Consider the following 26,616-nt stretch of genomic DNA (forward strand, 5'->3'; position numbering starts at 1 on the left):
CCTGGGTGACTCAGTTGGTTGAGTGTCTGACTCTTGACTTCAGCTCAGGTCATGATTCCAGGGTCGTGGGATCAAGCCTCATGTTGGGCTCCGTGCTGAGCGTGGAGCCTGCTTAAGACACACACACTCGCTCTATCCCTCTCCCCACTCCCCCGCCTCTCTGCCTATCTCCCTGTCTCCCCATATTCCTTTTCCTCTGCCCCTCTCCCCCACTCATACACTCTCTCTCTCTCTCTCTCTCTCTCTCTCTCTCTCATGATGATGATGACGATGATGATGATGATGATGATGATGTTGATGTTGATGATGACAACGACCATGCTTAGCTTAGATGGTGCTCATTCTGGTCTCCTGCACAAAGACAGGGTGTACTCTTCCCTCAAAATTTGGTTCTCATGTTGAAACTGACTGATGCCACACATGTACCAAGAGGGTATGAAAAGGTTTGTTACTCACATATTTATTACATACTGAGGCCTTCTGGGGAGAGCAGGGCAGGCTTCCAGGCAGCTCTGAAAATGGGGTGAGAGAGCTAGGAAAGGAGATTGGCTTGGCTTTTTTTTTATGGTTGCGGAGAGGTGGGACTGGGGTGAAGGTTTGCTCATGTGGGTTGGGGCTTAAACATTTGAACTTCTTGCTGGCACTAAAGGAGGGTGCACCCAGGCTTTCTTAGCAGCTTGCTCAGATGTAGAGCAGAAGGGGAAGAGGGAGGGTGGAACTTGAAAGCTATCAGCAGCCAAATGTAAAAAGTGGAGCCATCGTCTTTCGTAGAGTGCTAAGTTGTGCTGTTAGGTAAAATCAAACTTTTCTGGGCAGGTGTGCTATACCCAGGATGAGGAACTCACAGACCACTCACTAATTGCTTCCTTTTTACTTCTTGCCATCCTTCTCTTCCCTGTAGGATCCTTCTTATACCCCAACCTCGGCAGAAATGTAATAGTTAATCTAATTAAATTTTTGGCTCTGACTCTTGCTTCTCTTACTAAATTTGGGTTCCTGCTTATATACATTCATGTTTAAGCAAATCTGTTTGTACTATGTATATGTGTGTACAGACTACAGGGAATTCGATTTCCTTTTCTTTCCCTTCAGGTTAGGCATGTAGAACCATGGCAGCAAGCTGTAAAGGATGGACGAGTAGAACATCTCCCATGTTTGAGGAGCAGGGGCTGCAGACAGAGGTGTGGGAATGCAGGTGCCCTTTGCCACTTTTTGTATATTTACATTATTGGCATGTCAATCTACTAAGTCTGAACTCCTCAGTGATGCAGTTTGGAAATTGGGCATTGAGTGTAATGGAGTCCTTGTACAGACTCTCATGTGATTGAAAAGAGCATCATTCTCGGTATGTTCTGTATAGGTAGAACTCAGAATCAAATGCTTTCTGCGCTTGTAAGTTTGGGAAACTACAAAGGAGGCATTAGAGGAGAATTTATTTGACTTGTAAAGAGATTATCTGATCCTAGATTTTCAATAGGGTTTTTTTTTGTATGCAGATTTATTGTTTTCTGTTGTTGTTTATGCTTGCTTAAATTCAGGTTTCTTCTCTTTCTCATGAAAAAAAAAAAAAAGCTCTGGATAAATGTTGGACAAAGAAGCTACTTCTCACTCATTCCTTACAGTCAAAAGGTATTAAAAATAGAAAAATTTTGTTGAGACAGATTATACCAAGTGATTAAAGGCATTTGAAATTAAAGCTTAGTGCAATCTTACTAAAGATTTTAAAATATTGAAATTAGAATCTGGCAGGTGCCAGGTGCCGAAGGAACAGAACAAATCACTCAGGCAAATAGCAGGTAAGATCCTCCCCATTTCAACTAATTCATATACGTTATATGTATTTGCTGGACTTAGGGATGGATTGTGGTCAAGAGTGCCAACGTCAGAAGTACCTAAGACATTCTGCTTTGCTTCAAGATTCAAGGCAAGCCCTTGGCTGACTGTTGTTACTTTCACAAAGGTTATATGCCAACATTATTATTCTTGCCAGTGTAAACACAAAATGTGGGAGGTGGTTATAATCTCCACTATAGCACACTTTTCACCATGATATTTTAAAATCATTCATGTATTTTTACTTAGCATTGGTATGGTGCTGGGAGAACTCTTTGAAATTTCCCTCATTAATAATCTTTCAAGCAATCCATTGAGATCAGTTCAGACTCCTGGACACAAGCAGAAAGAGGTCACTGGACTTGCACCAAATTATAATATTTTAATACAAGAATGAGAACTAATAGCCGTGGCGTTTCCAATCTGTTGTTTAGCCAGCTGGCTTATGCTCCTGCAAGTCTTGTTATTTATATGAACTCAAGAGAACTGTTAGGTCCTTGAAAGGTACATCTTAAACAGGAAGCAAATCAGAGGAGTTGGTTGATCTCAGTGTTCTTTCAAGAGAAATACTCAGAAATTGACTATCTGCTATAAAGTTACCTTCCCTCTTCACTCCTATTTTATATTTTTCCATATATAATGCAGAGAAAAGCTTCTGTGGGAAGTTCACCAGAATTTTCATGGTGTTTCAGAGAAAAAAAAATTCTGATGTATCTGTAGAAGGTCTCCATTTTGACAGCTCCAAGTATTGGATTTGGGAGCTAGAGAATCAAGACAAGAATTTCTTCAAACTAGGAGTCAGAGAGAAGACCAGCAGTCATAAGAAATATTCAGAAGAAGATGTCTTGTGGTATAGACCTTGGCATGAACATCAGGCAGATTTGGACCAGATCATACAAATAATTTACAGAGTTTTTTTTCATAGATATGAACTAGAAGCTTTATTAGGAAATCAAGTGTCCATGACAGAACATTTTTAGCTGCTTGGCAAAAAGCCTTGGTCAAACAAAAAGAATTCAGATGCTTTTGGTGACAGCTGATGTGGAATAACTTTTTATAGTACATGGCCTGTCATGTGACACAATTTGTGAATTTTCTCAAAACAAGTGACAGTCAACGGAGGCCTGTGTTTGTGGGTTTTATCTGTAAAAATAAAAGATCTAGGTTCCATGAAAAATAGAATTCACAACTTATCAACATTCACAATAGAAAAGAGTTTCAGTGCTGTTTTAGGAAGGATGAGTGAACTGGAGAATTGTTCATGATGAGCTTCTAAACTTCTGGAACATAATTTAGAAATTAAAAAAAATGCATTTTGTGCTATTCTTTTTTCCAGGGTTAGAAAGTAGTCATAAAGAGATTTCCAGGAAGCTATAAGGCAGTCCAAAGGCTCTTAGATGAGATGAAATTCATTATTCCCTTTCATGATTCTTAATTCAGTAGAGAACTTTCTCCTACTGTCCAACCTCCCTCTTGTCTTGAATGATGTATCTTTCCTTAGGATATCTACCTGTCCTTCAGGTCTCAGCTCACATTTGACCTCCTCTGTATACCCTGATTGCTCCATGGGTTGGGGAACCCTAAGACCACTTTCAAGCTTCATGCTTCACTAGAGGGACTCATGGGGAACAGAAAAAGCAGTTATACTCATGGTTAGTTTATTACAGTGAAAGGATGAAGATTAAAATAAGCAAAGGGAAAAGGCATGTGTGGCAAAGTTCAGAAGAAACCATACACAAGTTTCAAGGTGTCCTCTCCCAGAAGAATCACATGGATGTGCTTAATTCTCCCAGCAATTATGTGTGATGACACATGAAATATAGCCAGCAGGGGAAGGGCTGAGCCTTGGTGTTCAGATTTTCCATTGGGGTTTAGTCACATGGGCAACTGACCTCAACTACTCAAGCTCCAGCATCCCAGAGCAAAAATAGGCATCACCCCAAATCACGTTGTTAGCATAAAGTATCTGATTGAACTGATACTGGCAGTATTTAGCTAAACAGGCAGAATATTCCAGGGACTCAGAGCTTGTCTTGTAGGAGCCAGCTAAGGACCAATCCTGAAGTAGGCAGTTCTTGGAAATGTGTAGAGTTTGAACAACGCAGGCCTGCTGAGTTCTCTCTTTCCCACAAAGACTACACTCCTAGTCCTTGGCCTAGGCTCTCTTCCTAAAGTGATCATATTTTTATGAGTATCTACATTTAGTATAGCATTTATATAACACATACAGCAACAGGATAAGCATGAATATATACCTAACATTTCAAAGATCCAGTGTGGGGTAGGGGTAGGGACGAACTTAAACAACCAATCCATCCTGTGAAGGCATTACATACATTGGTATATATTTGCACAAATTTGATTACTTGTTGCCCCCCTGATCTATTGTTATTTAAACCTGGTGATAAATTTGTGCAGACCTATTTAGCATAGTAACTAACTGATGTTTAGCTAAATCCAGTTTTTCTCAGGACAGTCATTCTCCATCAGCATTACATCCTGAAGAGGCTTTAACTCCAGCTTCTGAAACATTTGATCATTAACATGAGTATTATTATGTAACATTTATATTAAGCAGTTGAATCTTACTGATAATACCACTATTAAACTATATTGCAGTATAGTCATGATACAATTCAGTTTTATTAAAAAACAAATCAGTAAGAATCGTATTGGCATTTGCTATGTCTTCCCGACAGAATTGACACATGTCCATATACTAGATTATTATTGACAGGAATTATTACAATTGGCTATGGTTTGTTTATTTCTGGATTCTAAGTTAGGGAGAAAGCCAGTTACCTTGCCTTAGTACATGTTTTGTATTGAGACAGGTTTCCACTGGGTGTTCTTTTGTAGCTAAGTCCACTTCCTTCTGTGGAGAGGACACCAATGTTACTCAGAATAGTCCTTCCCTCTGCTCTCTGTATCACGGGTTATATTTTATTCTGATCTATTCTTGGAGTGAAGGCAGTCAGTGTACGTCCGTGTAAATTACAGCTGCCCCAGAGAAATTTCCTAGGTTTGGGGATCCATGACATCCCATAAGCACACTTCTTAAGCATCAGTAGCTGGGTGGAAGGCCATTGCCCCATGGCTGCTTTAGTCTTACTCTGTATTAAAACAGGCGAGAGGCACCGGTAGGTGGGGATGCAAGTCCTTTCTCAATGCTGGGTCCTTGCATTATCTAGCATTATTTGTTGAGTTGCCCTGACCCATTTCCCTAAATCCTTGTCATCTTTTCAGGCTGACTCCCAGTCCTTAATCCTCCTCCTGGAAGAGAATTCCCTCTAATCTGCTTATTGTAGGTAATACATCTTTTTCCTTTGAATATTGTTCCTCACTGAAAGTGAATTCAGCTTGTCCCATGGTGTCTAGACTGGCACTTGTCTCCTCTACACTTCTGTCTTTGGGCCAGTGTTGTTTAACCCACCATGCGTGTTGTTGCGATTGTGTACTGATGGCCTGAATGCTGTTAGGATACAGGTGTTGTATGCTGAAATTTGGGTGTCTTGAATGTTGGGTTAAATGAGTGGTAGTCAATGCCTAGATGTGATATAGTTTGAATATGCTGTAATGCTTCACATAGCTTTCCTCATCTCAGGGTTGGGCTGCTCCCCAGGGGAATTTGGACCCACTGTGTGAAGCCTACTGCTTAATTCTCATCAGAAACCCATTGGTTCTTCTATTCTGATTAATAGCTTTTCACCCACAAAAATGAGAGCAATATGTACGTGTACATAGTACACGGTGACTTGTCAAGCATGAAGCTGGTCTGTTTTCTCATTATGACCAGGGACCTTTCTTAGCATTTGTTTTATCAAGGATTACAGTTGCACAGTGATCAGTCTGCCAGGAGCTTTATACTACGTAGTTACCAGAAATTTCTTGCCCAGTGATATCATTTATAGTATTGTCACCTGAAAAATGAGTGTCAAAAGATACTGGCACGTTACTGGAATTCCAGCCTCATCAACAATTTGTCCAGTTCATCACCACATGGTATGACCACAATGGTTCCCAGAGTGATGCCATTCGGGTTTGCAGGCTGCCATTAGGCCTTGTCAGATTCCAAAAGCAGGGGTGGTCTTGGCAAACATGGCTGCATCGTTTTGGGCATCTGGCATAATTGTGCTGGGAGACAATGTCATCCTCTTGCTCTGAATCTCTGTCAGGGTACTAATGTGATATTGGATCTCCCTTGTTCCATATCCGCTTATTCATTCCTTTATCCTCAGCTACTTTTGTTTTCCCCCTCTACGTTTGTCATAGATTGTAACCTAGACTTTCCCATCTTTGGAAGGCACATTAATGTGAGCCACTGCTATTGGTCCAGACAGCCCTCAGGAATACCAGTCTAGCAAATGCCTACCCCTTTGCTGATTCTCATTTAAAAGGATAGGGCAGGGCATCTCTATCACTAGGCAGTATAGTTCTATTCACTGTCTACCCCAATTTTGCCAAATGGGGTAAAGGCAGTATAAGTTATTTGTGTGGGAGCATGCTGTCTCTCACATAATTTGTGCTCAGTAAAAACTTCCCGATTGACTGATTATGGGAGAGTCTTGGACCACTATTAGAAAATGGCTTTATTAGTTTTTCAACCCATCTAAGATGTTCTTCACATCTCAGTGATCAAGATTATATAACGTTCTGGTCTCTTTTCTATAATGAAGATCAGGCCCTTTTCTGTAATTGTGACTTTTTCAAACATTAAAAAAAGAGTCCAGTCTAAATAAAATATTTATCACATGCAATTGACAGTATCTCTTCTCTTTGCACTGGGAAGAAGATACACTCTGTCATATTTCATTCTTTTTCCTTGTTCATCTGCTTTTCTGACTTTTGGGTAGGCAGGCAATTAGAGGAACAAGGGGATGAAACATCACATCGGTGGTGCTGTTCTGCTCTGGGGGTGGATGCTTCATGTGGTAGTCTTGCCTCGTGGGCACCTACATGGGCAGGGTCATTTGTTCGGTAATTTAGAGGCCCTTGGAAGGTGGTCTTTGGAAAGACCACCATATCGCACGCTTCCAGTATACTGGCATCACACTCTTTGGTTGACTAATCTGCAAACACTCTTGCTTTGTGCCCCTTGCAATATATTCTGTAACCTTGTAGAGGAGGATGAGGTCTCCTCATTCTCACCCTCGTGGATAAGGTATCTGCAATGGGGGCCCAGTCCTGCTACTCTCCAACTACTGACTTGACCCAAGGGAAACAAGACCATCCTTGCTGTTCTCCATAGTGGAAGTTCAGACTGACCCACTGCTGGCCTTTTTCTGTTTTGTTGTTAAGGGTTGTTGCCTCCCTTCAAAATTCGCCAGACAAGGGGGTCCATGTGTGTCTGTGCTCACATATGCCCAAACTCCAGTGTCCATGTCATGCTTGCTCAAGAACCCCGTTGCTACATTCTGCTCTGATGACAGAGCTGAGAGGCCTTCTGTACATTTATAAGCGCTCAGTTTGAGAGTGACAGGCCAGCTTCCCTCTTTCATCCCCTATCTTCTTTGGTGTCTCTTTTGACCCCCAGCCCTTTGTCTTGGAGGGGTAGGTGCACCATCCTTTCTACTCCCAAGGCCACCACATTGTCCCTTTAGGCTACTCGCTATTTCTGTTACTGATTACATTACCATAGGGAATTCTTAAGCAGACTGGATGCCCACGCAGCATCGCAATTACAGCATCCCAACACTTGGTCCTACAGGAGAATTGTGCTTTTACAGGACCGTTCCCATGAAAGAGGCATTATAACATCTCTTATATCACATTTGTTTATTCTGCAGGAAGGATTGCCGAGGAAAATTTCATGTTCCCTTTAACCTGGCTCTCAGACATTAACATTTATAACAATGTAGCAAATTTGGACATTATTATATTTGAAAGAAATGATTTCTTACATCTTTGGAGATTTCAGGTGGGAGGCCTATTTAATATTACCTTGTTGCAGCTTCGTGGCTGCAATTATTTGGTATGCCTATTATGGAATAATCTGTAAACCAATCCCCAAAGATAAGTGGATTGTAGTCATTTTCATTTTTTGTAATTACAGTTTTATAATTTCAGGGAGGAAAGTGCTGGATTCAGAGGTTTCAATCATGCCATCTTCCCTGATTTAACTTTGCAACTTTCTTTCTATAATTCTGTTAATCAGAGATCTATGTCGGAACCTAGGGATTTCTCCCACTGAAGCTGCATTATGTGAAATTTTATCTCTTTTTTTTCAGTACGTGCACAAATTTGGGGGTGACGTATCAATCACATTCTGTTTCTTACAAGGTTACATGCAGTGAGAAATTGGCAGCAGTATAAAGAATTAACATTTGAATCTCTGAACTTGGTTCAGACGTGCTTCTGGAAGTATGGACTTAGAAAATTCTCCAAGTAATGAAGGTGAAAAGCATTTTGGTCTAAATGAAATATGTAGTTCATTGATGGGCACAAATAATAACTGCAATTTTCCCATTTGCTTTCAAGATTTCTTAGGAAAAAAGCTCATCTTTTTCATGGTCAGACTGTCCTAGAAATAGTTACAGTGTTTGTGACAGTTTGCCAGGCACTTAGATATTATTTTAATATAAGAAAATAAAAATAATCTCCTATGAAGCCATTAGACTACAGGCTTTTGGAGAACAGACATTGTGTCTTGTTCACTATTATATTTCCATTTCCTAATACACAGTGCCATTTTGCAGTACATACTTAATAAATATTTGCTGAATGAAATCAGATCCCCATATTTACCAAGTGCTGAGCTCTATTCTGGGTTCTCCATACGTATTAACTTGTTCACATGTCGCAAAGACACTTTTAGGTAGGTGCTCCTGTTATCTCCATTTTATGGCTGGGGAAACTGAGGCAAAGAGCATTAAGTAGCTTCACCAAGTAAGCAACAGAGCTGAAACTCAAACCCAGGCTCTGGGTGTAGGGCTTGCACACCCAACTGCTATACGAAACTACCACTCTTCCTAAGTAGAGGCTGTCAGACAGATGTGGGAGAGCTGTATAGATCTATCTTCCTGGTGTGTCAGGATGAAGGGAGTCAAAAGGCACAAGCTTCCAGTTATAAAATAAACAAGTCTTGGGAATATAATGTATGCTGTGACTGTAGCTAATAAGAATGTATTGCATATTTGAAAGTTGCTAAGAGAGTAGATCTGAAAAGTTCTCACTGCAAGAAAAAGAAATTTTTTTTTGGTAACTGTGTATGATGATGGATATTAACTAGAGAAAAAAAAAAAAGATGGAGATGATCTTTGGTAGATTTTTGACAGACTAAAGTCTTCCAAGGCAGGGTCTCTTGTCAACAGATATTTTATCAACAGATATTTTCCTAACAGGTAAAGCTTTATACTGTCAGCATGAGGCTTTATAATCCATTCTTAATTATTGGTTAGATGTATGTGTTTTCCTCAGAATTGTCGCATTTAGAATGGCATAACATTTGGGTTCGTGTGCCGTACAGTTATTGCCCTTTCATGGGTTTTGAGGGGTGTCTGACTTGCCAGTGGTCCTGCTGACCATGGAATCACACCAGGGCTTACTTGGGAAATACTAGCTGCCAGAAGCCTAAAGAAAAACCCATAGCCAGGAGTGCAATTCATACCTCATGGAAAGGTAGAGCCTGGTGGCTCTAGTCGGTTGAGCGTCCAACTTCGGCTCAGGTCACGATCTCACAATTTGCGAGATCGAGCCCCGCATCGGGCTCACTGCTGTCAGTGCAGAACCAGCTTCGGATCCTCTGTCCCCTACTCCCTCTGTCCCCTACTCCCTCTGCCCCTCCCCTGCTCATGTGTACTCTCTCTATATATAAACATTAAAAAAATTATTTAAAAAAAAATACCTTATGAAAAGAACACCCCATTAGGATCGACAGATGACTGGCTAACTGACCGAGAGCAGAGCGAAGCTCTTAACGAGTTAGAAGGTAGAAAAGATTCCGACGTTCATACTGAAATAAGTAGAGATGAGAGGAAGAAAACTAGAAAAAAGAGGAAAGTGGCAAAACCAATAGGTTGAGGAATAACACAGCCTATGCAGGGAGCCGGAAGGAAGGCCTACCTATGAATTGTAGTGAGAGGCTAAAGTAGGGTCAAGAACCACCCACACCTCTACCTTTCTGATTTTGTAAGCTTCAGTCACAGCCCGGGGTAGATGTGTTGGTGTGGAAGTCCTCAGAGGTATAACTAGTGCCAATGGATCCAGTTCTTCAGTGGAATCTTCTGGCCCATCAGGTTTTAGGCCTCTCCTATCCATGATTCCAGAGGTGTAGTTTTAAAAGAATTCAAAACAACATTGTTATCTCTTTCAACTGCCATGAAAGGACCAACTGCCATCCTCTGTCTAGTCAGCAACACAAGCATTCACCCACTTATTCACCGTTTGGCAAATGTTTACCGAGAGCCCTGGTTACATACATAAATAACTGAAGCCAGGGCATCTTGGGAAGTTATAGCTTTGCTGTGAAAAAAATAGCTACCTCATTTTTTAGAGAGGTTGTTAGGATCTGTAGAACTATTTAGGAAATAACTTCTGGGTTCATATAAATCTAGCCTTTAAATCTGTACAAAAACCATCCTTGCAAAATTCCTGGATCTGTTTTCTGCTACTCTAGGCCAAAGCAATCTTGACCTTTACTTCTTTGCCCATAATTCAATTGGCATATTTATGTCTGGATTCCATCCTCCAGTCCGGGACGGGCTGGATAGGGAACTTTCTGAAGGCAGTCCTGTTTATCCAAGACTGCGGGTGCTTTGAAATGAAGAGGAACGAGGGAAGCCCAAGTGCGGTGACAGCTGAGCCACCACTTGAAAGTGGATGGTGATGGAGCTGAAGAGGAAGAGGAACACACCTATGGAAGAGGCAGGTCCCACAGAAGGTGTGGGGCTCAGGGAGGAAAGAGGAGCAGGCTGGGGAGTGGAGGCAACAAGACTCCACAAGGTACAGAAGGCTGCAGTCTGTTGAGTGAGAGCAACGGGGGGTGGGTGGCTTCTTCCCGTCCTCAGGTGGAGCAGGGAGACAGAGGACAGGGGCTTACACTTCCCTTTCTTTGGTTGTGGCACCCCCCGCCCCATCCCCGGCGCAGCCCATTCCTTCTGACTGGGCAGTTTCTCCAGGTTTGACCACTGGGAACCTGTGAGACTTTCAGAAGTTCACTTGAGGCAGGAAATACTTGAACAGTGACGTTCATTTTCCTCCGTTAAGCACCAGTTCAGCTTTTCTAGTTGTTTATCGCTGGTGAGAGTTTTGACTGCTCCACCTGCTGAAGGACAAATCGTTATGTGTTCACCATCCCCCTTGTAATCCCAAGTGAACTTTCAGTGTGTGCATGTGTTTGTGTGTGTGCGAGTGCGTGTGTGTAGGTCCAGACTTCCACCCAGAGTTAATACCTAACCTGTTCTGCGTGATTCTGGAACAGGACCCGGTTCCAGAGCAGCCTGGACTTGCACTGAACACTTTAGATAATCTTTTGTGATCTTCGTGGCAGGTTATGGGAATCTGAGGTGGAAAGCGTCCTCTGTTTGAGCCTTAACTCTCTCCGTGGGCTAAGGCGCTGGTTGTTAGAGTCAAGTACCCCTGCTGTGTGCATGCGGGCTGTGTGTGTCTGTATCGGAAGGGTATTTTATTTCTATTTTCTTTTTTAAGCTAATTTATTTATTTTGAGAGAGAGGGGGCATGAGCAGGGGAGGGGCAGAGAGAGAGAGAGACAGAGAGAGAGAATCCCAAGCAGGCTCTGGACTGTCAGCGCAGAGCCTGACATGGGGCTTGAACTCAGGAACCGTGAGATCATGACCTGAGCTGAAATCAAGAGTTGGACACTTAACTGACTGAGCCACCTCGGTGTCCCATGGAAGAGCTTTTTTATTTCGGATATTGTTCTATTATTTTCTATTTTCATTATCTATGCTATTTGAACTGCTAACCGTATCAGTTTCTTTTTTTGCAAGGGTTTCAATTCCTTGAAAGTGGACAACACTTTCTACAACACTTGTCATTATGCTGGCCCCTTACCTATGACATGCAGCAGCCCCTTCCAAGGAGCCGCGTGCCACACCTTCCACCTGCATCTCATCCCAAGTAACTGCAGGTGAAAGGTGTAGACATTGTGGTGCCATTGCATGCCAGGAATCATTACCATTGCTTTCATCATCTCATTGGATCCTTGAGGATAAGGACTCCCCCCCCCCCCCCACCCATTTGGGTCGTTCCAATGATAGATCCTGGCACACAGTGGGACAATCAGAAAAGTTTTGTTAGGGGCACCTGGGTGGCTCAGTTGGTTAAACGCCCAACCAAATCTTGCTCTTGGCTCAGGGCATGATTTCATGGTTCATGAGTTCAAGCCCCTTATTGGGCTTGCTGCTGTCAGTGCAGAGCCTGCTTGGGACACTCTCTCTCTCTCTCTCTCTCTCTCTCTCACCTCACATGTGCTCTCTCAGAATAAATGAACATTTAAAAAAATTTAAAAAATTTTGTTGGATAGTGAATAAAAATAAATAAATATTCTGGTTACTTTGAAATGAACTCTTGTTAATACAATGAAACAAAAACTAGAATGAGAATGTTCACTGTACATTGATATGGAAAATACACTGTTAAATGAAAGATTTGTGGTGCGGGATAATAACAAATAATAATAATTATGATTATTACTGCCACACTGACCACCAGAGATGGGCTCCCTGTTATTTCTGGACAGGTTGCTAATTCAACTCCCAAATTCCATTTCTGTGAGTGTTACATTCTGGGGCCACTCTTGGTAGCAGCTCTCGTAGCTCTGTTCCCTGAAAAAGAGACCTTATTGGAAGGTGGGGGGTGTCATCCTAGGGAAACAAGTGAAGGATAAAGGGAAATGAAGTGAGGAGGAAAGAAGAAATACAAGAGGGTGTGCCACTAAGGAAGCCACAGCTTCACAAGAACACACCTGGTTCTTCAGGGAAAGAAACAGAGATGACATTTACAACTATACACTCAGAATAGTCCTCTGTGAAGGGAGGGTGGGTGGGAAGTAGACAGGCAAGCAGTCTGTCTTCCTGCTTCTGCCTGTCTTATTTTCCATTGGTTGGGGTGTGCTCTTGGCGACATTAAGTCCCTCAAGGTTCTGAGTTGAATTACTAGCCCCTGTAAGTAGCTTTTGGAGAAGCTCATGCAAGTCCAATATAGTCAGTATGCAGGTGCTGAGGTTTCTCCTGGCTGGTTGTTCTTTTGTATTTACTCACATATCTGCTGTTTCCAGTGCTCTTCATTGTTTCCTGTGGAGATGAGTTCCCATCTGGGGTTATTTCCTTTTAGTGTGATGGATTTTAGTATATCTTATAGGGCAGGTCTGCTCACAACAAATCTCATGTTATTTTTATTTTATTTTGGGAGTGTCACTATTTCACATTCATTTTTGAAGGCTGGTTTTGCTGGAGATAGAATTCTTGGTTGACAGTTTTTCTTCTTTAGCACTTTATGTGATTCCTCTGACTTCTTGCCCCCATACTTTGTGATGGGAAGTCAGCCATTATTCATATTGTATTCCTTTGAAATGAGAAGTTGATTTTCTCTTCCTACTTTCAAAATTTCTCTTTTTCTTTCCCCCTCCATTTCCCCTTCCTTCCTTCCTTCCTTCCTTCCTTCCTTCCTTCCTTCTCTTTATTTTCTTTCCTTATTTTCTTTCCTTCCTTCCTTATTTTCTTTCCTTCCTTCCTTATTTTCTTTCCTTCCTTTCCTTCCTTCTTTCCTTTGACTTCCACTAGTTTAGTTATGATGTGTCTAGGTGTGGATTATCTTTGTGTTTATCTGGATTTTGTGGAGTTTTGGATATGTGGATTAATGTTTTCTATCAAATTTGAGAAGTTCAAAACCATGGTCTCTTCAGATAGCTTTTCTGTCCTTTTATCTCTCTTTTTCTGGGATACCCATTATATATATGTTGTCCTGCTTTATCTTGACCCTCAGGTCTCTGAGGTTCTGTCCATTTTTCTTTAATGTTTTTCCTTTCTGTTCTTTGGATGGGATAATTTTTATTGTTCTATTGTTCACTCATACTGTATTCTCTAATCTCCAATCTGCTGTTGACCCTATCATATAGTGAATTTTTCATTTTGGCTATTCTACTTTTGAACTCTGGAGTTTCCATTTTTAAAATATGTGTTGGGGGTGCCTGGGTGCCTCAGTCAGTTGAGTGTCCGATTTCTGCTTAGGTCATGATCTCATGGTTCATGAATTCAAACTCCATGTCCAGCTCTTTGCTGGCAGCATGGAGCCTGCTTGGGATTCTGTCTCCCCCTCTCTCTGCCCCTACCCTGCTCATGCACTCTCTCTAAAATGAATAAACATTAAATATATATATATATATATATATATATATATATATGTGTTGTATTTCTCTATTGAAGTTCACTATTTGTTGAATGACCATTATCATGTTTTTAAAACATTCTTCAAAGTATTTATAATAAATGCTTTGAAATTTATTATCTAATAAATCCAGCATCTCTGTCTACTTGGAGTTAGTTTTTATTAAATGATTTTTCCCCTGAGTATGGGTCACATTTTCTTGTTTCTTTGCATATTTATAATCTTTGGTTGAACAAATTCTGGACATTTTAATTAACATTTTGTAGCTACTCGGGATTCTGATTTATTTATTTTGTTTGTTTTCCTTTTTTTTTTTTGGGCAAGTTACCTGAACTTAATCTGTGGAATCGTACTTCTTGCATTGAGTGCAGCCACTTACGTCTCTGGTCAGTTTATTCTCTTTTTCACTTTTTAGCCAGGCTTTAGAGGGATGGCTCCTGTGTCTGCATAGTTTATTGATCAGCCAATAACTTGGACAGAGGCTGTGCTCAGACTCTTTGAGCCAATAAGACTTCAACCCTCTGCTGCAGTTGGAAGTGTGGAGTTCAGCCATTTTTAAATCTCTTCTGGTTTTTCCTTTCCACTGGGCTCTCTTGGGTTTCCCCTGCACATCTGTGTGTCTTGCAGTCCCAAGATATGCGGAGAGCTTGTGGAGCCTTTTTGTGGCTCTCTCGTTTCCAGCATTTACTCCATCTGTGAGCACAACCGCAAGCTAGAAAACAGGTAGTTTTTTCATAATTGCCTCCTACTGCGGCCACCACTTATAGGGAGGAAGCTATGAGTTCCCTACCCTCACCTCTTTGGTCCTGATTCAAATAAAGATTGCCCCTTTTCAGATCAGAGTGGTTGGTTCTACAGCAATTTCAACGCTGGTAATACAACTACTCTTGTCTGTTGAGTTTGGGGTTGGGTATGCAACCAACCCCAGGCAACGAGGCCATAGATTCTTCTTACCTGAAGCTATAATAGTTCTTCCAATGTGTTGTCTTTCCAATGTGTTGTCTGCTTTCCAATCAAGTACTTTCCAATGTGTTGTCTGTTTTCCAGAGCCCTGGGATAGTTATTTTTGACAATCTTAACCAGTTTTAATTGTGTGTGTGTGTGTGTGTGTGTGTGTGTGTGTGTGTGTGTGAAGGTTTGCTGATTTCTTCACCTTGCTACAGGTGGACATTCATCTCCCAGTATACTTCTGCCCATTGTTTTGTTTTCAGTCTTTCTGTCTCTCTTTGTTTTATCTTTTGTAAAACTTGGGAGTTGAGTTTTCCTTTGTGATCTCGTGTTAAAAGTTCTTTTTTTTCCTTTTTTGTACCTCAGTTAAGCTTATTTACATTTACTGATTTGACACAGAAGTTGTATTTGATCTTAGTTTTGTCATGTTACTTTACATAATATTTTTTGTTTTGTAATGTTTAAAAACATTTTTTTAATGTTTATTTATCTTTGAGAGAGAGAGAGAGACAGAGCACAAGCAGGGGAGGGGCAAAGAGAGAGAGATGGAGACACAGAATCCAAACAAAGCAGACTTCAGGCCCTGAGCTTTCAGCACAGAGCCCAATGCGGGGCTTGAACTCATGAGCCATGAGATCATGACCTGAGCCGAAGTCAGACACTTAACCAACTGAGCCACTCAGGTGCCCCTATTTTATGTTTTTAAAGTCTTAACAGTGTTCCCTGTTGGCCTATTAGTTTGTGTGTGTGTATGTGTTTTTCTTACGGCATTTAGAGAGGTTTATATTTTTGTTCTATGGTTATCTTTATAATTAAATCTTTATATAATAACCATCTCAGTCTTGTTTCTTTACTCAATATTTATTGATTTCTACAATGAACAGCCATGTTTCCTTTTCCATGTTCTTTTTGTTTACAACTCAATTTTAATCATTAGTATTTTCTTAGTGTTTACATTGTATTGTTAACCATACTTCTGTTTTATCATTTTAATGGCATTATTGCATGAAATCCTTTGACTGTTAACTACACAGGTGAAACTGTGAACTTCCCCCACATCCTACCTTTTAACCTCTTTCTTCTCCAAATAGTTGTATGATTACTGAATTGTGGGGAGATGTAACATTTTCATTTTCTTTTATCATCTTCATCTTTGCTTTAGTCTTAATTTTACAGTTAAGTATATTCGGTGTCATTGCCAGCTCTGTTACCTTTTTTCTTTCCTAGACATTTCTTGGTTGACTAAGGTTGCTTTTCAGGTCCAGTGCCCAGGAAGAACCTGTGGGTGTCATATTTCTAGAAGACTTGCATGTTCAATTGTTTGGCTACAGCTTTGTGCCTGAAGCTTCCATGAGCGGATGCACACGGAATCCTGGATTCACACTCTTTTTCTTGACTATCCGTAAGTGTTGTTCCACTTCTGGTATCGTATGTTGCTGTAGAGAAATTCGAGACTACTTTGCAACTTTTCCCTCTGAGAACAACTTAATCTCTTTGCCTGCCTGCCCAAAGCACCTGTCTTTATCTTTCTACTAGGATGTATCTTGTTAACCATCCTGACAGGCACATGGTGAGCCCTTTGGTATGGAGAGTCAGGAAACTTGTCTTGAATTGTGTGCTTAAATATTTATTCTATTGAACTGTCTTGGTGTCCTTCAGCATCTCCGATTATGTGCGTTTTAGATTTGCTTTGACTGCTTTACAGAATCATCTTCCCTCGAACCCTTTAGAACCTTTTCCTTACTTTCTCTGAATTTTGTTCATTTTATTATTTCTGTCCTAAATGTCCCTAATGGTGTTTTCCATGGGGTCTGTTTGTTCATTGTTTTGTGGTTATTCCACTGTTGCCTGTATTCCTTCCCTTATACTTATTTCCTGAGTTCTGTCTGCTCACATTTCAGTGTCTTTTGTGGTCTCGCCATCTTTTACCTGAGTTTTGCATCTTTCCTTTGTGATCTTTCTTTGTAAAGGTGAAGTTTTAGTTAGCTAGGGCTTCCATAACAAAGTGTCACAGACTGAGTGGCTTAAACATCAGAAATTCACTTTCTCACAGCTCTCAAGGCCAGAGGTCCAACATCAGGGTGTTGGTAGAGTTGATTTCTTCTGAGGCTTCTCTGCTTGGCTTACAGATGGTCATCTTCCTCCTATGTCTTCACGTGGTTCTTCCTCTGTGCGTGTCTGTGTCCTTGTATCCTCTTCTTAGAAGACCAACAGTCAGATTAGATTAGGGCCCATCACAGTGACCTCACTGAGCTTTCCTCTTTAAAGGCCCTGCTTCCAAATATGGTCACATTCTGAGGTACTAGAGATTAGGGCTTGAATATGTGAGTTTTGGTGGGGGACATAATTCAGCCCATAATAGGTGATCATTCTATTGAATTCTTCTCATTTTAATTCTTGTCAAATTATTTAGTTATTTTTATCTGCTCATTTTCTGGTAAGTGTTCTTCATCTAATGGTACAATTTACTGTTTTCTTCCCAGATTTTTTACCTATAGTATTTTCATATTGATCCTGTGGGAATTTTTTTTTTTATGTTATTCATTGAAAGATTTGAATTTTCCTGAATCGTCTCTCTGTATAGGGCTTCTCTCTCTCTCTCTCTCTCTCTCTCTCTCTCTGTGTGTGTGTGTGTGTGTGTGTGTGTGTGTGTGGTGCCCATGGCAGCCTTCCAGGCTTCTCAACCCAAAAGCTCTGTCCTGCCCTGCTGTCACAGAAAGGGACTGCTTTCCGCAACTGTGAGCTCCTGGGGGTGCCTGTCTCGCTGTTTCTCAAAATAAAATGAAACTCGTCCAGGAGAGTTCATTTTGTGAGCTGTCTCACTTCCATTTCTGCACCCATTTTCACAAGCCAGGTATACAGCTTTCCCACTTTGGTGTGGGGCTTCCTGTTCAGGAAGGTTGTTTCTCCTAGCACTTTATGTGATCGGGGTCACTGGGCCCTGTCAGCACTCCAGTTGTTTCCTTTCTGCCTGACTTCGTGTGTGGCCCTTGTTTTATTTCTGCTAATTTTGGAAGGCTCTGTGTATGTTCATGAGTCAGTGGGTTGTGTACTTCTCTTAGTTTTACTGAAAATGGAGTTTTAAGTGGTTGTGTTCATTTTTTTCCCCTTGACTTTTGGATAAGAAATGGAAAGGTAACTCTTAGTCATGTTTATACTGGAAGTAAATTAGTAATTTGTTGAATGATTACTGTCTGTCAGACAGAGGGCTAAATGCTACACGTGCCTTATATCCTGTCTGATTGTTACCCTGGTGATAAGAGATAGGATGATAGATACTGCAGATTAGGTCTTTGATCTCCACCCTGGCTCCCTTTTAGAATGTTCGCTGTAGCTGAAGAGTTAGTCTGCATTTTTCAGACTTTCTTCCAACTCAGGTTTGTGTGTTAACTGATGTTCTCCCATGCTGTTTGGAATCCAGACATGAGGTGAAGTCTATACTCTGTTGCCCCCCCCCCCCCCCCCCCCCCCCTGCAAATACTGTGGTGGAGGCATTGGTTGTCTTGCAACAATGACAACGGGTGGGGGGTTGTAGAGAGGTAGAGTGTAGGTATCCGTTCTCTAGTGGTATGTTCTGGAAGTCTACAGCTGTGGTAGAAGCTTTGGATTTCCAGATCCTAGCAGAAGTGGTGCAGATTTAGCAGTTGGGAAGTGGGTTCCTGATTCCCTTGATCCCAAATTGTGCCAGACAGCAACTCCAGGGGAGGACCCGTTGTTTGGTATGATCCTGAAAGCTCAGTCCAGAACCTGCCCTCCAGCCGTCCCTCACAAACTTTTGTAAATTCCTAATTCCCTGCACTAACTCTGCATCTGATTATGCTGGCCAGGATGGTTTCCGATATTTGAAAGTGAGCCTTGACTGGTAGATTCTTTGATCCCCGTTTTATAGGAAAGGAGAGGTCATCTAACTAGTTAGCAATGGAACTTGGATTTACTCCAAGTTTGTCTGACTCCAGAATTTCTCATCTAACTAACTGTGATTGATCACAGATATCAAACACTTCTGTAGTGTTTACTATGTGCCAGGCACTGTTCTGAGCATTTTCTATTTGTTAACGCACTAATTCTCGCAATAATCCTGTAAGCCAGGTACTTAAAAAAAAAAAAAAAAAAAAAAAAGATCTTTACTACGTAGATCAGGAAGCAAGACACAGAAAGGCTGGCGAATTTGTCCAGGGCCATGCAGGTCTGCTCCAAAGTCCACATTCTTAATGGCTAGTCTACCTTCATCTCAAAAATGGCTTTATTTTACATTTTGAGGTTTTATTTTTTTGAAGTTACTTTTAAGATTCCGTCTTAACTTTGTGGTACGGATGTTATTTTTATAGATTTATCAGTTTGGCCCTATTCAAATTTTTCCTACTAGAATATTCTGAATAGCTCTTCAGTATGTTGCCAGTGTAATGGAAATGCCACTGTCGTAGAATTATGGATTATCAGGGTTGGAGGAAGGCCTATTAATTATCTAGTTCAAGGACTTGAATTCTCTCTACAAATTCCTTGTCTATTTATCAGTCAGCCTGGGAGATTGAACATTTCCCCAGACAGCCACTCTGTCTTCAGCTAGGATCTGTTAGGAGGGACTTCCTAAGACTGAACTAAATGTGCATTGTTAGGACCCCCATTCATTAACTCTTGGTACATACATACCTGCTGTTATTTCTGTTTCTCATGATGACCCTTCAGATATTTGAAGATAGGTATCATGCCTCCTGGAATCTTCCCTCTTCTCCTCTTTAGGTGACTTCCTTCAAACTTCTTCAACACTTTGTCAGGATTTCAGTTGGCTTCAGCATACAGATCGCTCCGAATGTACTTGAACTAAGAACAAATTGACAGTTGGGTGTGATCAGCAGTGAGCAGAACAGGACCTCACCATCCTCGTCCTGGATATTGTGTCCTTTGAAGAACCACACAGCATTATTGAATCATACGGAAAGTAGAGTCCATTAAACCTGTAAAGCTTTTAGACTTACGGGGCTGTTAGGAATATCTCTTATATCCTCCATTTCTTTGAGGCTGTCTCTTGCTCTCTCTGCTCTAAGTGTACTGGATTTCTCTGGGGTGGTTACTCTGCTATGGCCATGTCTGCTGCTTGCAGCCTTTACACATGCACTCCCTCTGACAGGCTGGTATGTTCATTTTCCAGCTCAAATTCCCCTCACCCCTCGGTAATGCCTTCCCATTTGATTGGTTATTCCTAGAGCACCCTAAAGTTTTCCATGCATGTGTTGCCTCCTGTGGGCAGCCCTTCCTGATTTTGTTTTTATTAAGTCTCTGTAATACACACTTCCGAAGCTCTGTGCTTCCACTCCCATGAATTTATCTCACTTGTAACCATTTTAAATGCATAATTTTCATGCAAGATTACAATTCCATGACCTTTCTGTTTACCTTTTTATTCCCAGTTCCTGGCACATGTTCAAAACGCATGTATTGACTAATTGATAGTAATGGGACTTCAAATATTGTGTTGTTGTTTTGACCCATTTAGTCCATCCCAAGATCTTTGGGATTCATAACTGTGTCACTGAGAATATTTCCCATTGTCACTGACAGGTTTTATTACCATGCCATTCATGTCCTTATCCACTTGATGGCTGGAATCCTATATCTTAATACTCGGAACTCCCTCTAGGCTGATGCCAACCCTTTGAATTATATCCGTTCGGATAAGATTGAATTAGTTTTGTCATATGACCATTCAACTCATATTTCTTTAGTTTGTCTACATGATATCAAGGTAGACATTAATTGGCATTTTTGACTTTGAAAGAAACCCACTAAATTCTATTCCATTTCCCTAAAATATCTTGTCTTCTAAAGCTTTCAAAAATTAGTCTAACTTAATTTAGTAAACATGCAGCTGGCTTCTAGTAAACAGGGTTCCTTCTTAGTTCTTGCTAACTAGTCTTAAAATAGAATCTTGCTTAAAATTATAATATATAATATACTGTTAAAAAACAAAATTCAACTCAGTAAATTTGAAGTTCTAATTGGCTTCATTCCGTAATTCATGACTTGGACAGCATCCCATGTAGCAAGTAGAAAGGGGCTCTGAGAAGCTGTACAAAATGGAAGGTTTTTTAAAGGGGTGGGACAAGGAAGTCATAAAGAAAAGAAAGGATTACTTCAGGTAAGGTCACCTTCCTTCTGGAGAAGGCACAGGTCTCTATCAGGTGGATTACCTTGCTAGTGCTAACCACAAAAATTACCTTTTCTCATTTGTGCTTAAAAACTACTCTGGATAGTGATATTTTGACTAAGTGACTGGTTACAGGTGACATTCCTGGGAGAAGCTGGAAACAAAATTAGTTTAGGTATTAAGTTTTGGTTTGCTGATGTGGGGCTTACCACAAGGGATTCCATTTGGGGTCTGTTCTTCTTTTTTTTTTTTTTAACAATATGTCTATGTAATTTTTTGCAGAACTGTCGAGAATGAGGAAGACAGTCTCAAAGAACATTTTTTATGTATAACAATATGTTTATTACTCTCAAGAAGTTTATCATTACTCTATTATCTAATATATGTTTCATATTCAGATTTCACCCATCACCACAGTGATGTTGTTTGCGACAGGATCCAAGTAAGGCTAGTGTGTTGCATTTACGTGGCATACCTCTTTGATCTCCCTTAATCTAGACGTTTCTCTGCCTTTTACAGCTTTCATGACACTGAAGATTTATGAAGACATCAACCCCATTGTTTTTCAAAATGCTCCTCAATTTGTATCGGTCTGATTGTTTCCTCATGATCAGATTTTGGCAAAAATGCTGCCTTGGTGACGTGTCCTCACGTGACAGGACAGGCATGTTAGTTTACCCAGTTGTTGTTGATTTTAATTTGAAATCTTGGCAAGGTTGTTTCCACCTGGTTTCTCCACTCTGAAGGTACCTTTTCTCATTTGTACTTAAAAACTACTCTGTGGATCAATATTTTGAGTTCTGGTCATTTTTCAAATTAGAATTACCTTTGTGTTCTCTACAACTTCTCCCCTTTGTGACTTTTCAAGAATGTTTGCACTCACTGTAACAAAGTCACAGGGTCCCTGCTGGATCGCTCCATGGAGAGAAGAGTTAGAACTATCAGCTGTTCTCCGACAATGTCTACACCAACATGAGCTTCATTTCTGTCTTCCCAATGTTTGTTTGTGGTATCACTCTGAAGATGAACAGTTTCTTTTTCTTCTGTCATTTGTTAAAATTTCACCATCAGTGCAAGCTGCTGTTCCTTTCTGGGTGTGTCTGGCTCCTTCCCACTCAACTGTTTTACCAATTGTTAAGCTACCTCTGTGGTCTGAACACTGGCTTGTAAAGCAAAGTGCAAAATATCACATTTGGATTATTGGTTGCTACATTTGGAAATACATGCTACCCTCACCCATGTGAGGCTCACGTTCTGGGCACTGTCTTTCAGAAACTATAGACCCCTCACAAAAACACTAGATTCATCATTAATTCAGTGGTTTTCATGAGCAGTTGGCTTGTTCCTTTTTTCCTTTCTCTTCTTTCTTACATTCAATGGCACCATTTAACTGGAATTGCTTTTGCAAAGGTCACCCCCATCGTCATTTCCTGCCATATCTTACTGGCCGGTTCTGTGCATAGGATCCTGTTGACCACTCCATCTTTCTAAAATTTCTTTATCCTTTCGCTTCCCAGACAGGACACTTCTGTGTTCCTTGATAGATAACTGACCATCTCTTATACTTTGCTTGTAAGTTTTTTCAACATATAAAAGTCATCATTTTTGTCGGTTAAAATTTTGGCATGAAATGTATTATGCATATATATTTAAAAAAATTTTTTTTGACTCAATGATAGGATCTTTGAACAGGGCAAAAGACCTCACAGTGATTCATTAGAAATCCTTTATGCTGTCAGAGAAAATTCCCACCGGACAGAGTTAAACAGGCAAGGAAGACTTGTTTCAAGAATGTTGCGATAGAGGAGAGAGATTGAAGTGAAGTGGGAGGAAACAAAAGGTGGCATGGTTTTCACGTTCTGGCTTGAGCTCGTGGAAGTTCTGGAGGACATTAGTGGGGGAGGTTGTTCACTGCAGCTGATCCATCCACATTGGCAAATTGTCTCTTGTTTAAGTTAGCCTTCTCCTCTCCTACAGAGATTGGGGTGCTGTCTTTATTTTTATTTATGTATTTATTTATTTACATATTTATGTATGTATGTATTTAAAAAGTTTTTATTTGAGAGAGAGAGAGAGAGAGCAAGCACAAGTGGGGTTGGGGCAGATAGAGAGGGGGACACAGAATTGGAAGCAGGGTCCAGGCTCTGATCTGGCAGCACAGAGCCTGACGCGGGGCTTGAACCCACAAACCCTGAGATCACAACCTGAGCAGAAGTCAGATGCTTAACCAACTGAGCCACCCAGTAGTACCCAGGGGTGCTATCTTTCTTCGTGATTACATTTCAAAGGGATTGCTCCCAGGTTCTTAAGAAAGATAGTCCTGGTTTGTAAAACGTTAAGAGGCCAGACAAGGTTTATCTACATTTCAAAGGAGCAGAGAAAGAATTTGCAATTACAAGTTTTCTAAAATAAATGTTCTAAGAAAAGGGAAGGCAGTGGCCTATAGGTAGGAAGAAGCCTGTCTGCAGTCTGTCAAGCTGAGGGGACATTAAGGCCATTTTGATCAATGCAATTGTGGCTTCTTGCCTATCTGCCAATGCAAAAATCATCCTTGGCTTTGAGTTTTGAAACAAGTTCCTGCTCATACACAGAGACCAAGGTGAAAAAAGAGAGCATGCCACCTGAAGGGGTCTTCAAAGTAGCGTCCAGTGGCATGGGCAGAGTCAGGAGGTTCTATGCTGGGAAGATAGGGGTCATCATGGCCCAGAAACTGAGTTTGTAATGATTTTGTTTCTGAGCTATAGAAGGTTTTAATCTCGTCTGCCTATGTTAGGTACACAGAAAAAGCATTTTTCTTTTTAAAATTTTAATTTAGTTTAGTTTAATTTAACTTAATTTTACTTTTTAAATGTTTATTTTTGAGAGAGAGAGAGAGAGAGCGTGTGTGCGTGGAGGAGGTGCAAAGAGAGGGGGGCAGAGAATCTGAAGTAGGCTCCACCCTGACAACAGAGAGTCCAATGTGGGGCCCAGACCCATGGACTGCGGGATCATGACCGGAGCTGAAGTCGGACGCTCAACCGGCTGAGCCACTGAGGTGCCCCTAATTTTATTTGAGGGGTGGGGGGGGGGGGGGGGAGAGAATGAGTGGAGGAAGGGCAGAGGGAAAGAGAGAGAGAGAATCCCAAGCAGGCTCCATGCTCTGGGGCTTGATCCCAAGACCATGAGATCATGACTGGAGTCAAAATCAAGAGTCAGATAGATGCTCAACTGACTGAGCCACCTAGGGTCCCCCAGAGAAAACATTTTTATATCTTCTAAATAACTTAACCTTGAGGCCAGAGTGTCAGGGTCTGAGAAAAAGCATAGCTATTAATTGCCTCACAGTGTGCCAATTCTCCTCTCATAATTTCCCTGCTGTCCCTTCTGTAGGATTTCTACGTATTACCCTTCTGTCTTGGTTTCACTGTTTTAAAATCTTGCTTTATACTGGAAAGCTCTTAGACTGCAGGTGTAGTTTCATTATTTTAGTTTTTGTTCGATGACCTTGAAGTGCCTGTAGAGAGAGCTAAAAATTAGTAAATATTTTGAATGGTTTGGGATTTTTATGGTATTCTTTTATTCTTCTGAAGCCTTGATCTTTATCCTTCTTCATTTATAAATTTCTGTGTCTGATCTGACAGAACAAAATAGTTAATCTCCCTGATTTCTGGTAATCTACCATTATCTTGAGCATCTGATAGGCATGTAATTGCTCATTGTCTTCATCTGGAGCCCCAAAGAACAGAGGTTATGCAATTTGGGGATATAATTTACTGTCTCACGATTCTTCATTTCCGCCCAGATGCTGGCCCTTGTCTAAATTCAGAACTTGTCTAAATGCAGATCAATGGGCATTATGGGGCTTGTTTAAATATGAACAACGTCTACAGATCTAATACTGTGATAATTCTTTTCCTTATATTCTGAGGACAAACTGAAGTTTTGTGCAGAATGATGTATCGCTTGGTTAGCAAACACTGATGCTTTTCCCCTGAGTTTTTAAGTCACTGGTTGTTTGTTAGCTCTTTGTTCAGCGTCTTTTGTTTCAAAGCTTTTGTTCTAAGTTGTTTGTTTGAAATTAATACGTAAGAGTAAATATCTAATCAAATGCTGATTTGATTTGCTGGTATTAAAAAAGTTTCAGTAGCACTGAGTTATTCAGAAGACGACTCAAAACATTTATAAAGAATTAGTGACCTATAGATTTTTTTAACCGGCCTATTAATTGCAGTAATTGTTTTGGCAGGCTTCTCAAGAATAAGAAAACTCATTCAAAATGCTTTTTTTTTTTTCATAAGAACCTGGGAAATTTATGTAAGGATTGATAGGAGTAGAACCATTTTTCTGAGGTCTTGTCTCTGAACCAATACATGAAAAAGTTGAGGATTAGTTAACATCACTTTAGTGCCTACCAAATAACAATATAGTTTTACTTATGTTATTTCTCTATGTTTGAGAGGTTAATCAAGCTTTTTCAAGTGTACACAGCTAGAATTAGCTAAAACATTTTAGATGCATAGTTAAAAGCTATCCCAGAGAAGAGCTCTACAAAATGCATTCTTTAGTGTGAGTCCACCCCCTCCAAGAGGAAGAGGTATGATTATCATCCCCATTTCATAGGTGAGTCAGCTGAGCGCCAGAGGGTAAAATGATGTGCTTAAGACTCAACAACTGACAAGGGGCAGAGTTAGGATTCACTCCAAGAATGGCAACTCTAGAGCCTGAACTCTTTGACACCACGCTGAACGGTTGGATGATGTTTCTCGCATTGTCAGTAGGGCGCTTGGAGAAAGTGAAACAGGAGCTCGTAGTCAGAAAGTCTGGATATCCATCCTTCTTCCAAGATGAAGCGGTCATAGTGGATGGGGGTGGGGGGGAGGGATTTATGTGCCTACAATGCCCTTCCAGGTGATTTACTGTCAGCAGCTGCTCCTGAGTCCCTCCCCGCCCTCCCCCTTCCACCAGACCTGCTGCACTGTTTCCAAGGAAACATGCAAACATGTTGGGAATTTGGATAGAATATTCTGATCCTTATTGACAAGAAAAAAAGTAAACGCTTTGGATTTATCTGCTCTGCTCAGACACGGTTTCCTACTGCTCTAGCTCCAAATGAATTGAGTTTTAGGGCAGCTGGTCAGCGGGGCTTCTCTAGCCTTGGTGTACGGAAGGGGAGCGTTTTGACTCCGGGTCCATTATTATCTGTGTCTTTGCTTTCTCTATCATGCCTGTATCACCCAGGTTACTGGCACTTGGGCTGGAATTGGGACAGTTTTATCTGATTTAGGCTTGTGCATCTTCTCTCTGTTAGTGCTGTGTCTCGTTTTTCTCCAGTGCCAATCCTCACGTGACCATACTTCGTTCATTGC

The sequence above is a fragment of the Panthera uncia genome (genome assembly GCF_023721935.1).
Source record: "Panthera uncia isolate 11264 chromosome D3 unlocalized genomic scaffold, Puncia_PCG_1.0 HiC_scaffold_8, whole genome shotgun sequence".
Lineage (NCBI taxonomy): Eukaryota > Metazoa > Chordata > Mammalia > Carnivora > Felidae > Panthera > Panthera uncia.